The 14046-nt window shown below is 40.5% G+C and overlaps 1 protein-coding gene and 1 pseudogene across 2 annotated transcripts in view; one reads left to right on the forward strand and one right to left on the reverse strand.

Moving 5' to 3' along the window:
• Positions 1–10749, reverse strand: part of TPST1 (tyrosylprotein sulfotransferase 1) — a 185289-nt gene extending 174540 nt beyond the window's left edge. For both annotated transcript variants that reach the window (XM_077141037.1, XM_077141036.1), the window contains exon 1: positions 10533–10749. The gene's annotated coding sequence lies outside the window, so the exon portion shown is untranslated. The remainder of the gene's footprint in view (positions 1–10532) is intronic.
• Positions 10750–11760: 1011 nt separating this feature from the next.
• On the forward strand, positions 11761–13694 carry LOC143666674 (snRNA-activating protein complex subunit 1 pseudogene; annotated as a pseudogene).
• Positions 13695–14046: the final 352 nt, after the last annotated feature.

The following is a 14046-nucleotide window of genomic DNA, read 5'->3' on the forward strand; positions in this document are numbered from 1 at the left end:
CCCTATCAGTAGTGACTTTTAACTGTAAATGTTTTAAATTCTCCAATCAAAAAAGCAGAGGTTGGCAGAATGGATAAAAAAAAAAAAGCGTGATGCAACTATATGATATCTGCAAGAGACTCACCTTAAATTCAAAGACACAAGTAGACTGATGGCAAAAAGAAGTGGAAAAAATGCCAAAAGACAGCTGGACTAGCCATACTAATACTAAGTCAAGAACAATTACAAGGGACAAAGGCAGTCATTGCATACTAATAAAGGAGGCAATTCAACAGGAACATACAACAATTATAAATATGTATGTGCAGAACCCTAAAATATATGAAACAAACATTGAAATTTGAAGGGAAAAACTGACAGTTCTACATTAATAGAACAAAATTTTGACACAACCCTCTTAATAATGGCTAGAACATCTAGTCAAAAGATCTATAAGGAACTACAGGGCTTGAATGATACACTAAACCAAAAAGATGTAGCAGATGTATATAGAACACTGACTCAATAAAAACGGAACACATATTCTTCTCAAGTGCACATGGATCATTCTCCAGGCTCAGCGATATGCTGGGTTACAAAACATGACAAGGGCATATGTGAAAAGCCCCCAGTTAAAATCCTACTTAATAATAAAAGAATGAAAGCTTTCCCTCTAATATCAGGAAAAGGCAAGGATGCCCACTGTGCTGGTTTGAAGCTGTTATATACCCCATAAAAGGCCATGTTCTCTTTATCCATCCTATATAGGTTTGGTGTTAATCCAGACCTATTATTGGATGGGAACTTTTGATTAGGTTGTTTCCATGAAGATGTGATTCAGCCCATTTAAGGTAAGTATTAATCCCCTTCCTAGAGTCCTCTATGAGAGGATAAAAGACAGAGGAAACTCAGGGCTCAAAGATGTTGTGAGAGAAATGCCAAGAGACATTTGGAGACAGCCACTGAAACTAGAAACTGGGAGAGAAGGATCAACAGATATTGCCATGTGCTTTCCCATGTGACAGAGGAAACCTGGATGCCAGAAGCCTTTCGTCAGAAAGGTATCTTCCTCTTGATGCCTTAATTTGGACATTTTCACAGCCTTAGAACTAATTTGTAAACTAATGAATCCCCACTATAAAAACCAGTCAATTTCTGGTATGTTGCATTTCTGTAGCCTTAGCAAACCGAAACAACCATTGTCACCACATTCAACGTGGTACTGGAAGTTCATGCCAGAGCAATTAGGCAAGAAAATTAGAAAACAAAAAAGTAAAACTTTGAGCTTCCAGGCCAAGATGGTGGCTTAACAATGTGCGCATTTTAGTTCGTCCTCCAGAAAAACTACTAAATAACCAGACACAGTACAGAACAGTTCCTGGGGCCACATCAGTGACCGGACACGCAGTGTACCCAAGTCTTGACCAGCTGGACCAGCTGCGAGCCCACCCAGAACTGTGAGTTCCCCAAGCTGTGGCAGCCAGTGCCCCTCCCCCACAGGTTGCTTCCCAGAGGGGAAAGGAAAGAGACTTTACCAGCAATAGGGGCTGAGCCCAACTAGATGCCAATTGTGGAATTAATTAACAAGTTCTGACTACTAAAAATAGGCCCCCAGCTCAGGTGAACCTGGTTAAAGCGGAGGTCACTGATTTTTGCCCCAGCACTAAGGGGGAAGGGCTGACGGAAAAAGAAAAAAAAAAGAAAGAAAGAAACAGAGGTTTTTGTGGCTGTGTTTCTACAAAGGCTTGACTGCCTTTGGATTCAGCGGCAGGACTTCTCAGGCTGCAACTGCCCCAGGCATAGGCAGAAACAAGGTCGTTTGAGAGCTTGTCTAGAGCCTCAGGGGAGAGGTGAAGCCCAACTCAGGTGGACTCCCTCCCTCAAGGAATTCAGACACCAGGGCTTGGTAATTTGAAGCCATTAAAACCAGCCTACAACCTCTCCTCTGTATCTACCACTCCCCCAGCAGGGAGAGTCTGCCAAAGTTAAAGGTACCACATCATTTTATGCTGGTGGGACCCACAGGCAGAAGCACCACCTACTGGGAAGGATAAGAAAAACAGAGTCCAGAGACTTCACAGGAAAGTCTTTCAACCTGCTGGGTCTCACCGTCAGGGAAGACTGACGCAGATGACTCTTTCCTCCTCATAAGAGGCCAGTTTGGTCTAGGAAAATCCGGCTGGGGTCTATAATACCTAAGTAGACCCTCCTAAGTGTGGGGGGAAAAAGGCACCATACAAGCAGGGCAAGAAACAAGAAAACAAGAACTGAAAAATTCTCCTCTGTTAAACAAAACCTAAGCTAGAGGTCCAGAAAAAGCTGAACTGAATGTCAAAGAACAGATAGACAACAAATTCATCCAGCAAGAAAACCCTAGGTAAAAGAAGTGAAAACAATCTCCAGAATAAACTAATTAAGATAATTAAATGTCTAGACACCAGCAAAAAACAACAAATCACACTAGGAAAATTGAAGATATGGCCCAGTCAAAGGAACAAACCAACAATTCAAATGAGCTACAAGAGCTAAAACAATGAATTCAGAATATACGAACAGATATGGTAAACTTCATCAAAAACCAAATCAATGAATTGAGGGAGGATATAAAGAAGGCAAGGAATGAACAAAAAGAAGAAATGGAAAGTCTGAAAAAACAAATCACAGAACTTATGGGAATGAAAGGCACGGTAGAGGAGATGAAAAAAACAATGGAAACCTACAATGGTAGATTTCGAGAGGCAAAACATAGGATTAGTGAACTGGAGGACGGAACATCTAAAATCCGACAAGAAAAAGAAAATATAGGGAAAAAATGGAAAAATATGAGCAGGGAGTCAGGGAATTGAAGGACAATATGAAGCACATGAATATACATGTTGTGGGTGTCCCAGAAGAAGAAGAGAAGGGAAAAGGAGGAGAAAAACTAATGGAGGAAATTATCACTGAAAATTTCCCAACTCTTATGAAACACTAAAAATTTCAAATCCAAGAAGTGCAGTGCACCCCAAAGAGAATAGATCCAAATAGAAGTACTCCTAGACATTTACTAATCAGAATGTCAGAGGTCAAAGAGAAAGAGAGAATCTTCAAAGCAGCAAGAGAAAAGCAATCCATCACATACAAGGGAAACCCAATAAGACTGCGTAGATTTCTCAGCAGAAACCATGGAGGCAAGAAGACAGTGGGATAATATATTTAAATTACTAAAAGAGAAAAACTGCCGAACAAGAATTCTATACCCAGCAAAACTGTCCTTCAAAAATGAGGGAGAAATTAAAACATTTTCAGACAAAAAATCACTGAGAGAATTTGTGACCAAGAGACCAGCTCTGCAAGAAATACTAAAAGGAGCACTAGAGACAGGTATGAAAAGACAGAAGAGAGAGGTGTGGAGAAGACTGTAGAAAGGAAGACTATGAGCAAAGGTAAAAAGAAGGAAAATTAGATATGACATATAAATTCCAGAAGGCAAAACAGTAGAAGAAAGTACTACCTGTGCAGTAATAACACTGAATGTAAATGGATTAAACTCCCCAATCAAAAGACACAGACTGGCAGAATGGATTAAAAAACAGGACCCATCTCTATGCTGTCTCTACTCAAAGGACATGAGGGCAAGAACACAAACGGACATTTGCACACCAATGTTTATAGCAGCATTATTTACAATTAGCAAGAGATGGAAACAGCCAAAATGTCCATCAACAGACAGGTGGCTAAACAAACTGTGGCATATACATACGGTAGAATATTATGCCGCTGTAAGACAAAATAAAGTTATGAAGTATTTAACAACATGAATGGACCTTAAGGACATTATGCTGAGTGAGATTAGCCAAAAACAAAAGGACAAATACTGTATGGTCTCACTGATATGAACTGACATAAGTGAATAAACTTGGAATATTTCGTTGGTGACAGAGAGTATCAGGAGATAGAAACAGGGTAAGATATTGAGTAATCGGAGCTGAAGGGATACAGATTGTGCAACAGGACTGAATATAAAAACTCAGAAATGGACAGCACAATACTACCTAACTGTAATACAATTAAGTTAAAACAGTGAATAAAGCTGAATGTAAGAATGATAGAGGAGGAGGGCTGGAGGCATAAATGAAATCACAAAGAAAAATAGACGATAAAGATTGAGATGGTATAATCTAGAAATGCCTAGAGTGTATAATGATAGTGACTAAATGTACAAATTTAAAAAATGTTTTTGCATGAGGAAGAACAAAGGAATGTCATTACTGAAGGGTGCTGAAAATTGATGGTAATTAATATTTTAAAATTTCAACTTATGTGTTAGACTAAAGCAAAAATGTTTATTTGGTACAAAATTTATATTTTGACTAGTGCATTTCCTAATATAACTTATGTAGGTAGTTGGTTGAACAACATAAGTACATGGAACCTTGAGCAGGACATGAGATTTTGTTGGTTTGTCCAGAGTGATGCCCCAATGAATCCCAGAGTGATTAGATCAGTGAGTGGAAAAGTATTTGCAAAGTCCCCTTCAGGGAATGGTGAGAACAGGGGAAAATTGAACCTCCCCAAGTTGAATTCTTGATATTCTCACAAGCAGTGTGGACAACCAAAGCTATAGGCTGAACGCCCAGTCTTGGGGGTTGTTCATATCAAACTTAACCCCACAAAGGATAGGTCAAGCCTACTTAAAATTAGGCCTAAGAGTCACCCCCAAGAGAGTCTCTTTTGTTGCTCAGATGTGGCCTCTCTCTCTCCAGCCAACACAACAAGCAAACTCACCACCCTCCCCCTGTCTACATGGGACATGACTCCCAGGAGGGTGGACCTTCCTGGCAACGTGGGACAGAAATCCTAGAATGAGCGGAGACTCAGCATCAAGAGATTGAGAAAAATCCTAGAATGAGCTGAGACTTAGCATCAAGGGATTGAGAAAACCTTCTCGACTAAGAGGGGGTTAGAGTGAAAGGAGACAAAGTGTCAATGGCTGAGAGATTCCATACAGAGTCAAGAGGCTATCCTTGAGGTTATTCTTATGCATCAAGTAGATATGATCTTGTTATTCCAGATGTAATGGAGAGGCTGGAGGGAACTGCCTGAAAATGTAGAGCTGTGTTCCAGTAGCCATGTTTCTTGATGATGATTATATAGTTTTCACAATGTGACTGTGTGATTGTGAAAACCTTGTGTCTGATGCTCCTTTTATCTACCTTGTTGACAGATAAGTCGAACATATGGAATAAAATTAAATAATAATGGGAACAAATGTTAAAATAAATTTAGTTTGAAATGCTAGTGATCAATGAAGGGGAGGGGTAAGGGGTATGGTATGTATAATTTTTTTTCTGTTTTCATTTTCTTTCTTTTTCTGTTGTCTTTTATTTCTTTTTCTGAATTGATGCAAATGTTCTAAGAAATGATCATGATGATGAATATGCAACTATGTGATGATACTGTGAATTACTCATTATATATGTATAACAGAATGATTATATATTAAGAATGTGTTTGTTGTCATATTTTTTAACTTAAAATTAATAAAAAAGCCAAACACACTCAAAAAAACTAAAACTTTCTCTACTTGAAGATGATATGATCCGATATATAGAAAAACCTGAAAAATCCACAATAAAACTCCTAAAGCTAATAAATGAATCCAGCAAAGGGTTAGAGTACAAGATTAATGCCCCCAAACAAGTAGTGTTTCTATACACAAGCAACGAACCACTGTGTGCCAGTTTGAATCTGCTGTGTACCCCAGAAAAGCCATGTCCTTTATTCAATAATGCTAGGTGGTAACTTTTTATTGTTTCCACGGACATTGACCTGCCCAGTTGTGGGTGGTAAGTTCTGATTAGATGGTTTCCATGGAGATATGTTTCCATCCATTCAAGGTGTACTTTGCTTACTGGAGCCCTTCAAGAGAGAACCATTTTGGATAAAAGCTTGAGAGCAACCAGAACCAACAGAGCCCATGCTACCAGAGACCTCTGGAGGTAAAGAAGGAAAACACCCCCAGTGGAGCTTCATGAAGCAAGACGCCAGTAGAGAGAGCTAGCAGACGTCACCATGTGCCCTTCCAGCTGAGAGAGAAACCCCGAACTTTATTGGCCTTTCTTAAGTGAAGGTAACCTTAATTTGTTGGCGCCTTAATTTGGACATTTTCATGGCCTTAGGGCTGTAAACTTACAACTTAATAAATTCCCCTTTTCAAAAGTCATTCTGTTTCTGGTGTATCGCATTCTGGCAGCTTATGAACTAGAACACAATAGAAGAAGAAATTAAGAAACAAATCCCATTCAGAATAGCAACTAAAAGAATCAAATATCTAGGAATAAATTTATCCAAGGATGTAAAGGACTTGTACATAGAAAACTGGAAAACATTGCTAAAAGAAATTAAAGAAGACCTAAATAAATCCTTGTTCATAGAGTGGAGGACTAAATAACTTTAAGATGTCAATACTATCCAAAGCAATTTACAGATTCAGTGCAATCCCAATCAAAATTCCAACAACCTTCTTTGCAGAAATGGAAAAGCCACAGTATTAAAACAGCAATGTACAGGCTCAAGAACAGATATGTAGACCAACAGAATAGAATTGAGAGCTCAGAAATCAACCCTCACCAATTTTTGATGAGGTGACAAAGACTACCGAATTGGAAAAGAAATTCAACAAATGGTGCTGGAAAAACTGGATCTATATTTGCATAAAAAAAAAAAGGAGGAGGATCCCTACTTCACACCATATATAAAAATCAACTCAAAATGGATCAAAAACTTTATTATAAAAGAAAGAATTATCAGGCAATGGTGCCTCAGTGGCAGAGTTCTTGTCTGCCACGCTGGAGACCTGGGTTTGTTTCCCGGTGCCTGCCCATGTTAAAAAAAAGCAAGAACTATCAAATTCCTTAAAGAAAACATAGGGAAGCATCTTCAGGATTTTATGTCAATCAAAAGGCAATGGTTTCTTAGACGTTACACCCAAAACACAACAACAAAAGGAAATATTGTTAAATGGAACCGCATCAAAATGAAAATCTTTTGTTCATCAAAAAACTTTATTATAAAAGTAAAACAAAAACCTACACAATGGAAGAAAATATTTGGAAATCATATATTCAAGAAAGGATTAATATCCAGAATATATTTAAAAAGTCCTTCAACTTAACAACAAAAAGATAAAGAACCTAATTTTAAAATGGGCAATGGATTTGACAAACAGCTCTCCAAAGAAGATAAACAAATGGCTAGAAAGCCCATGAAAAGATGCTCAACATTATTAGCCACAAGAGAAATGCAAATCAAAACCACAATGAGATACCATTTCACATATGTTAGGATTGCTGCTATTAAATAAACAAAAAATAAGTGTTGGAGAGGATGCAGAGAAACAGGAACACTCATTCATTGCTGGTGGCAATGAAAATGGTGCAACTGCCATGGAAGACAGTTTGGCAGTTCCTCAGAAAGTTAAGTACAGAACTGTCATATGACCCAGAGATCCCACTACTACGTATATACTCCAAAGGCAGCAGACATTTGCATGCTGATGTTCATAGGGGCATTATTCACAATTGCCAAAAGATGTAAGGAAGCAAAGTGTCCATCAAGCAATGAATGGAGATTAAAAATATGCCATACACACACACACACACACACACACACACACACAGGAACATTATTCAGCCATAAAAAAGATGAAATCCTGATACAGCGACAACATGCATGAACTCTGAAGACATCATGTTGAGCGAAATAAGTCAGACACAATGGACAAATATTCTATGAGCTAACTGATTTGAAATAATTAGAATCAGCAAAGTCACAGAATCAAAATATAGAATATAAGTTATCCAGGGAGCAGGAAGGATGGGGAATGGGAAGATGAGGTTTAAAATGTGCAGGTTTCCTATTTGTAATGATGGAAATGTTTTGCTAATGGATGGCAATGAAGGTAACACAACATTATGATTGTGACTTACCAACCTGAAATATATATATCTGAATGTAATTTAGAGGAGAAATGTCAGATTGTCTATTTGGTAACAGAATGAAAATCTTAAAAAAGCCACAGAACTACACTATACAGTGACCCTAAGTTAAATCATGGACTTCAACTAATAGAACAATTATAAAAATGAGCTATCACCAATTGTAACAAATGTTCCACACCAATGCAAGTTGTCGCTGGGGTGGTACACAGGAATCCTGTATTTCGTACTTGATTGTTCTGTAAACCCACAACTTATCTAATAAAAAAAGGGGAGGGGTGCCAAGGACTTGAATAGATACATCTCCAAAGATTATCAAATGCACAATAAGTATATGAAAAGATGGTCAACATCACTGGCCATTAGAGAAATGCAAAATAAAACTACAATGACATAATTTTGCAAGCCCACTAGGATAGCTATTACTAAAAAACTGAAAATGACAAGTGTCAGTAAGTATATATAGAAACAGGAATCCTTGTATATTACTGGTGACAATGTAAAATGGTGTGCCACTATGGAAAACAGTTAGGGGTTTCCTCAGAAAGTTAAACAAAATTTTCATGACCTGGCAATTCCACTTCTAGTCATATACCCAAAAGAATGAACAGAGGGACTTGGACAGATATTTGCACACTTAAAAATGGTTAAAATGGGAAATTTTGTGTTATATACCTGTTACCCATTAAACATTTTTAAGAAATGTTTAATCAAGGAAAAAAAAGAATTCACCTACCAATTCTCCCTGTGAAGTAGGAGGCAAAATAACCAATGAAGAGAGGAAAGCAAGAGAAGGATAAAGTGAGAAAAATGGTAAAGATATATAAATAGCTATTTAGGTTTTAGGACAAAAGGGGTTCCCTTGGGGGCAAGTCAAGAGGATCTCCAGGCAGTGCTAGTTGGACGCCAAAAGTTTAGACAGCACCCAGCAGTTCAGTTACATGATTTTCTCCAGCTTGCCCTGGGGAACCCAGGAGCAGAAAGAGAAAAGCTGACTGCTTGATTCATCCAGGCCTGGAGAATAGCAAAGCAAATGTGGCAAGAATGGCATAAAGCCAATAACATTACTTTTATAATTTTGTAGTCAATTTTATTTTACTCATTTTAAAAATCGAGTGACTTCTATGATACAGTAGCTAGCTAGAAAGAAGAGAGTGTTGGCAAGAGGAAGGGAAGTTGGAGATGGGGGTGGGGTATGGGGTACATAATTCCTTTTTCACTCTGTTTTAGAGAAGAACTTGACGGAACTTTCATCCCTAAGCATATAAGATCCTTTCAGCAGCCGATTCCAAGGAATCCAACCAGATTCCTCTCAAAGAATGAAAATTCACTGCAGCTCTCTGGACTATCCAGCTGATAGATAAAAGAAGGAAACATTGCTTACATACAAAGCTATTTCATCTAGGATGTAGGAGCTCTTTCTTACCTAGAATGAAAGGTTCTAGAAATACTGTAGATGGAGTGGGGTAGGGGGAATAATTATATTGCAAAGCTCCCTGAATAGCAGCCTAGGAATTCTTTCCAAAGCCAAATAACATAAACCAATATATGACTCAAGGATGGCAGAATTACGTCTCTTCTGAGTAAATGCAGAGTAAACAATTGAAAATTAAATCTATTTATTCCATTGGTATTCACCAATTCGTCCTACCATCTCCTATACCTCTCTTTAGAAGCGATGGGGGTGGGGGGGAGAGATGTCAAATTCCTTGTGATATTAACATGGACCTTTGCCTACCACTATCTGGAGAATACAAAGGCCTAGCAGGAGCAAGAGGCTGACATGCAGGAGCAATCAGCAAGTGTAAGGCCTACTGTGTGCCCGACTCTGGCCAAAGCACTTAAGTTATGGGTGCAACTCAGCAGAAAACAAATTAAGATGTTAAAACTATGGATCTAGCATTCAAGAGACTGGAAAAGTGAGGGCGCATGTGTCCGAAGGCTTAAGTGTAACAGAAAGGAATAAGTCTTAACGAAGGTGCTTGATGAAAGTGAGGGAGGAGTTGGGAAAGGAAGGCGACTGGGAGCAAAAGGGCAAGACCCAGAGACACCTGAAAGGTGGGGGGCGGAGGTGGGGTGGCGGCTGACGTCGAGAGGAGTCGGTGTATCGGGTAGGAACGGAGGGTGAAATTGAGGAAGCGAAGCTGGGGTAGGTAGAGGTGAGGGCAAGAGTCCGACCCTGGAGGGCGGGGGTCTCATCCGCGTCCCCGGGGACCGCGTGGGATGAAAGGTGGTAACGGAGCCGCGACAAGGGAGGGGAAGAGGAGAGAGAAAGGAGCCGGAGACCGACCACGGCCGGGCCGACGGCGAAGTCCAAGCCAGGAAAGAGACGATGGAGGCAGGGGTGTGGGTGTGGGTGCGGGAGCCCGGCTGGGGCAGGTTGGCGAGCGCCTCAAACTGAGAGACCCCGGCAGAATGGCGGGGGCGTGGGGGGGGGGGGGGCAAACAGAGAGATGTGCAGGCTGAAGGCGATGCGACCCCAAGGGTGCTCGGAGCCGGTGGGCGGTGGCCGGAGGGTAGCGGGGCCGGGTCAGCGTTGCGGGGAGCCGCGGCCACCGCGGCGTACCCCTTTACCTGGGACGATTGGGGAGCCGCCGCACTGTCTCTTCAGCATCCTGGGCTTAGCCGCTTCTCCCGCCGCCCTAGGTCGGGGCCATTTCGCCAGTCCCAGGAGCCCGACCTCACCGCCAGGAGCCAGCGGCTGCCAACCCAGCCGGGCCCGGCGGAGTAGCGCTGCGGCAACCCGCGCTGGCGGCCGCCTGAGCAGCGACTCCCGCCGTCGCCGCCTCAACGCCTGCGGCCAGCCTCCTCGGCGGCCGTGAGATCACATACATCCCGCGATTGGCTGCCGGGCACCCGGGCCGGGCGATGTGTCGTGTTCTGTGATTCGTGGATTCCCAGGGAGGCGGGGCGTGTGGCTCCTCTAGGAATTCAACCGGGTTCAGAAAGCGCTAGGAGGGGCCGAGGGTGACGTCGCGGCCCGTGCCCCCGGCGAGCGCCCCGCCCCCCTGCGTGCTGCTTGGTGGCTGAGGCGGTTACGCGGGTTGAGGGCGGGTGGTTACCAGGGCAACGGTGCGCGTGGCAAAGTTGAAGGGGACCCCCGTGCTGGTAGAGATCCACAGTCCCCCGCCCCCACGTCGGTGGCTCAAAAAACCCTTTCTCCTTCTAGACTCCTTCCCGTCATTTTTTTTTTTTTTCCTTTCATGAAACCCTGGGACAGGACGAGAGAACGAGTTTTTCCAGGAAATCTCCTCTGTCTGTCCCCTGCTTCAAAACCACATCTCTGTCCGCTGCTTGACGAGGAGCTTTCATCTCCCTGGGGAGAACTCGCAAATGCAAATTTCACATTCTCGAAATATTCTGTGCCACACGAAAGTGTAAATGGGTGATAGCATGTTCTTTCCGGACCGCAGGGGTGGGGCACTGACTGTCTGAACGGAAGAAGAAACTTAGTAAGGCTGGCGTTTGTTCTCTCAGCACTTACTAAACTGTGAGAACAAATTCCAGACCTAGGGAATTCAGAAAGAACAAGGGACACAGATCTCTACAGTGAAATCCGACAGGGAGGTGGCAGGATGTCTCACTGAGCAGGATAGCATCAGGTGGGCCGTGGTTCAGCCTTAGAGCCAGAGGCAAAGAGCGGGTTGATCTGAAGCAAAGCTCAGGGCATTTGGGAACAAGCTGAGCCTTTCCTGCTTCCCAAATCTGTCCCCATCCCACATAGTATATTTACTATTAAGAAAAAAGTCTCCAAAATATATTTAAGTCCTTTTTGCTCTCCTAGACTAAGTAAGGTGCCCATATGCGTTTCCCTCCTGCACAGCATCCAGTGCTTATTTTATCCCACCACTTACCACATTTTATTGTAACCGTGTACTTGGAAAGTCAATCGAGTATAGTGGTTAAGAGCACAGACTATGGAGTCAACTGTTCGAAATACAATGTAGGGTACATTTCTAACTAGTTGTGCCTGTGGATAAATTTTTTACCTGAGCTTCCTTAGCTGTCAAATAAGGGCCATGACCTTACATAGTTGTTCTGAGGATTAAATAAGCTAATATATGTTATGGTCACTCTAAATGCTCAATAAATATTATTGTTATTACTTTTTAATACATCCCCTCCCCCAAAACCAAGCTCTGTGAGGATAAAGACTGGACAAACCTGTTATGTTTAAATCAGCATAGCTAAATAATTGACTGACTGAATAAATGAGTCCTTATGTTTAAAACTCAGTTTTTCTGAATAAAATGTAAAAATTCTCTTTTTTCTCTATGCTGATGTAAAATAAATTACCTATATAGTTTATACATTACAGGGGATAGAGGGTGGGGAGCTTTTTAATGCACAGTTCATGAAAAAGGAACTAATTTTTTAATGACTACCAAATGTGATGCATTTATAGCTTAACAATTCATAGAACAACTCTGAGAAACAGCTATAATTATCCTTGTTTTATAAATGAGGAAATTGAGGCTTAAGGAGGTTAAGTAATTTTCCCAACATCACACAACTAGTAGATGGTAGATGAGATATTGGAAATTATATCTACCTGTTTCTAAAAGCCATGATCTTCCACTCTACGTCTTGGGAAAAGGGCAGTTCAGGAAATTTTCCTAGGGTCACCCCAATTTTTAGCTAATTGTGAAAAAGTAAAAATGTGAAAAGAAGCAGTGACCACTTGAGGAGTGGCTGATTTTCTTTAGAAAATGCTTTAGGAGTGGCTGATTTTCTTTAGAAACTGCTTTGGTTGCCAATATTGTGTGGTAAAATGAGAAGTTTAGAAAAGAACATGTTTACGAAAGAAGCTTTAGCTTTGGTTTGGCGATTTTTTTCTTGCCTCCATACACAATTCCAGATCAGAGTTGGTGCTTTGTATATCCTATATGGACTATGTAACACCCAACAAAAGATCAGAGTTGCCCTGAAAGATTGGGATGAAGTTTTAAATTTTCAGTAAGATTTGATAAATGCACAATGTTTTGATGCAGCTTATGTGTTTAGGAAGCTATGACTAGACAAAGCATTTCACTTTACAGCAATGCCCAAATTGCTGTCGTTAATAGAATGAAGAAAAAGATTCAACGAACTGAAGTTACAGAAGAATTTAAGGACCCAAATGATCACATAATGAAACTTATCACTTCTGATGTATTAGAGGAAATGCTGAATGTTCATGATCATTATCAGAACATGAAACATATCATTTCAGCTGATAAATCCAAGCCAGACACAGCCCTCAATTTGATAAAAGATTTTTTTTTACAATATTAAGAACATTGTTTTATGTTCAGCATTGGCACAAAGACAGAAAGAATCCATCCTTAAAATAAAAAATTAAAGATGGAGAAGAAAAGAGGAAAAGAGATTCATGAGAACCAGAGAGAAGCAAAAGGGCAGAAGCCTTAGCAAAAATAAAATCGAAGGCCTTCTCAGTTATCATTCAGGCATCCAAGTCCAGAGGGCATTGTCAAGTTAGACCTGACTCTTCTGATTCTGATACTGCATCTGGCCAAGGATTAATAAAAGCAGCCAGGAAAAAAAGAAACAATGAAATCAGTAAAGACGATATCTTCCACAAACAAAGGTGACATGCAGAATGTAAATAAGAAAGACAAATCCTTATGTATGCCTATGATTATAGAAGATGAGGAGAATGAAAGTTTTAGTGTATCAGGGTTCACTGCCCCTGAGGAAAAGAACACACTGAACAAAGACCCTGGAGTAGAGTTTTAAATTTTGAGCTTTCTGGCAAAAGAAAAAGTGCATGTTTTGTGTATTGGACAGGAAGATTGCAAATGTCAAAAATAATTGTTCTGGGAAACTAGCTGATTCCTTGAAATGGTAATACCTTAATACAGTTCTAAAATAAAGTTTTTTAAAAATTGGAGTAAGAATTTACTTTGAAATGTAATTTTTTAACATTTTCTTTTATGAAATCTGTATAAACAGAGATTAAAATTGAATTTAGAATGCAATAGAAATAGTCCTGTTAATTGCAGATTATAACTATTTCCTTTAACTTTTTGTGAGATTATACTATCTTAGGACACTTTTGGCAATATTAACTACTCCATTTTATTTAAAG

The sequence above is a fragment of the Tamandua tetradactyla genome, chromosome 23 (assembly GCF_023851605.1).
Source record: "Tamandua tetradactyla isolate mTamTet1 chromosome 23, mTamTet1.pri, whole genome shotgun sequence".
Classification (NCBI taxonomy): domain Eukaryota; kingdom Metazoa; phylum Chordata; class Mammalia; order Pilosa; family Myrmecophagidae; genus Tamandua; species Tamandua tetradactyla.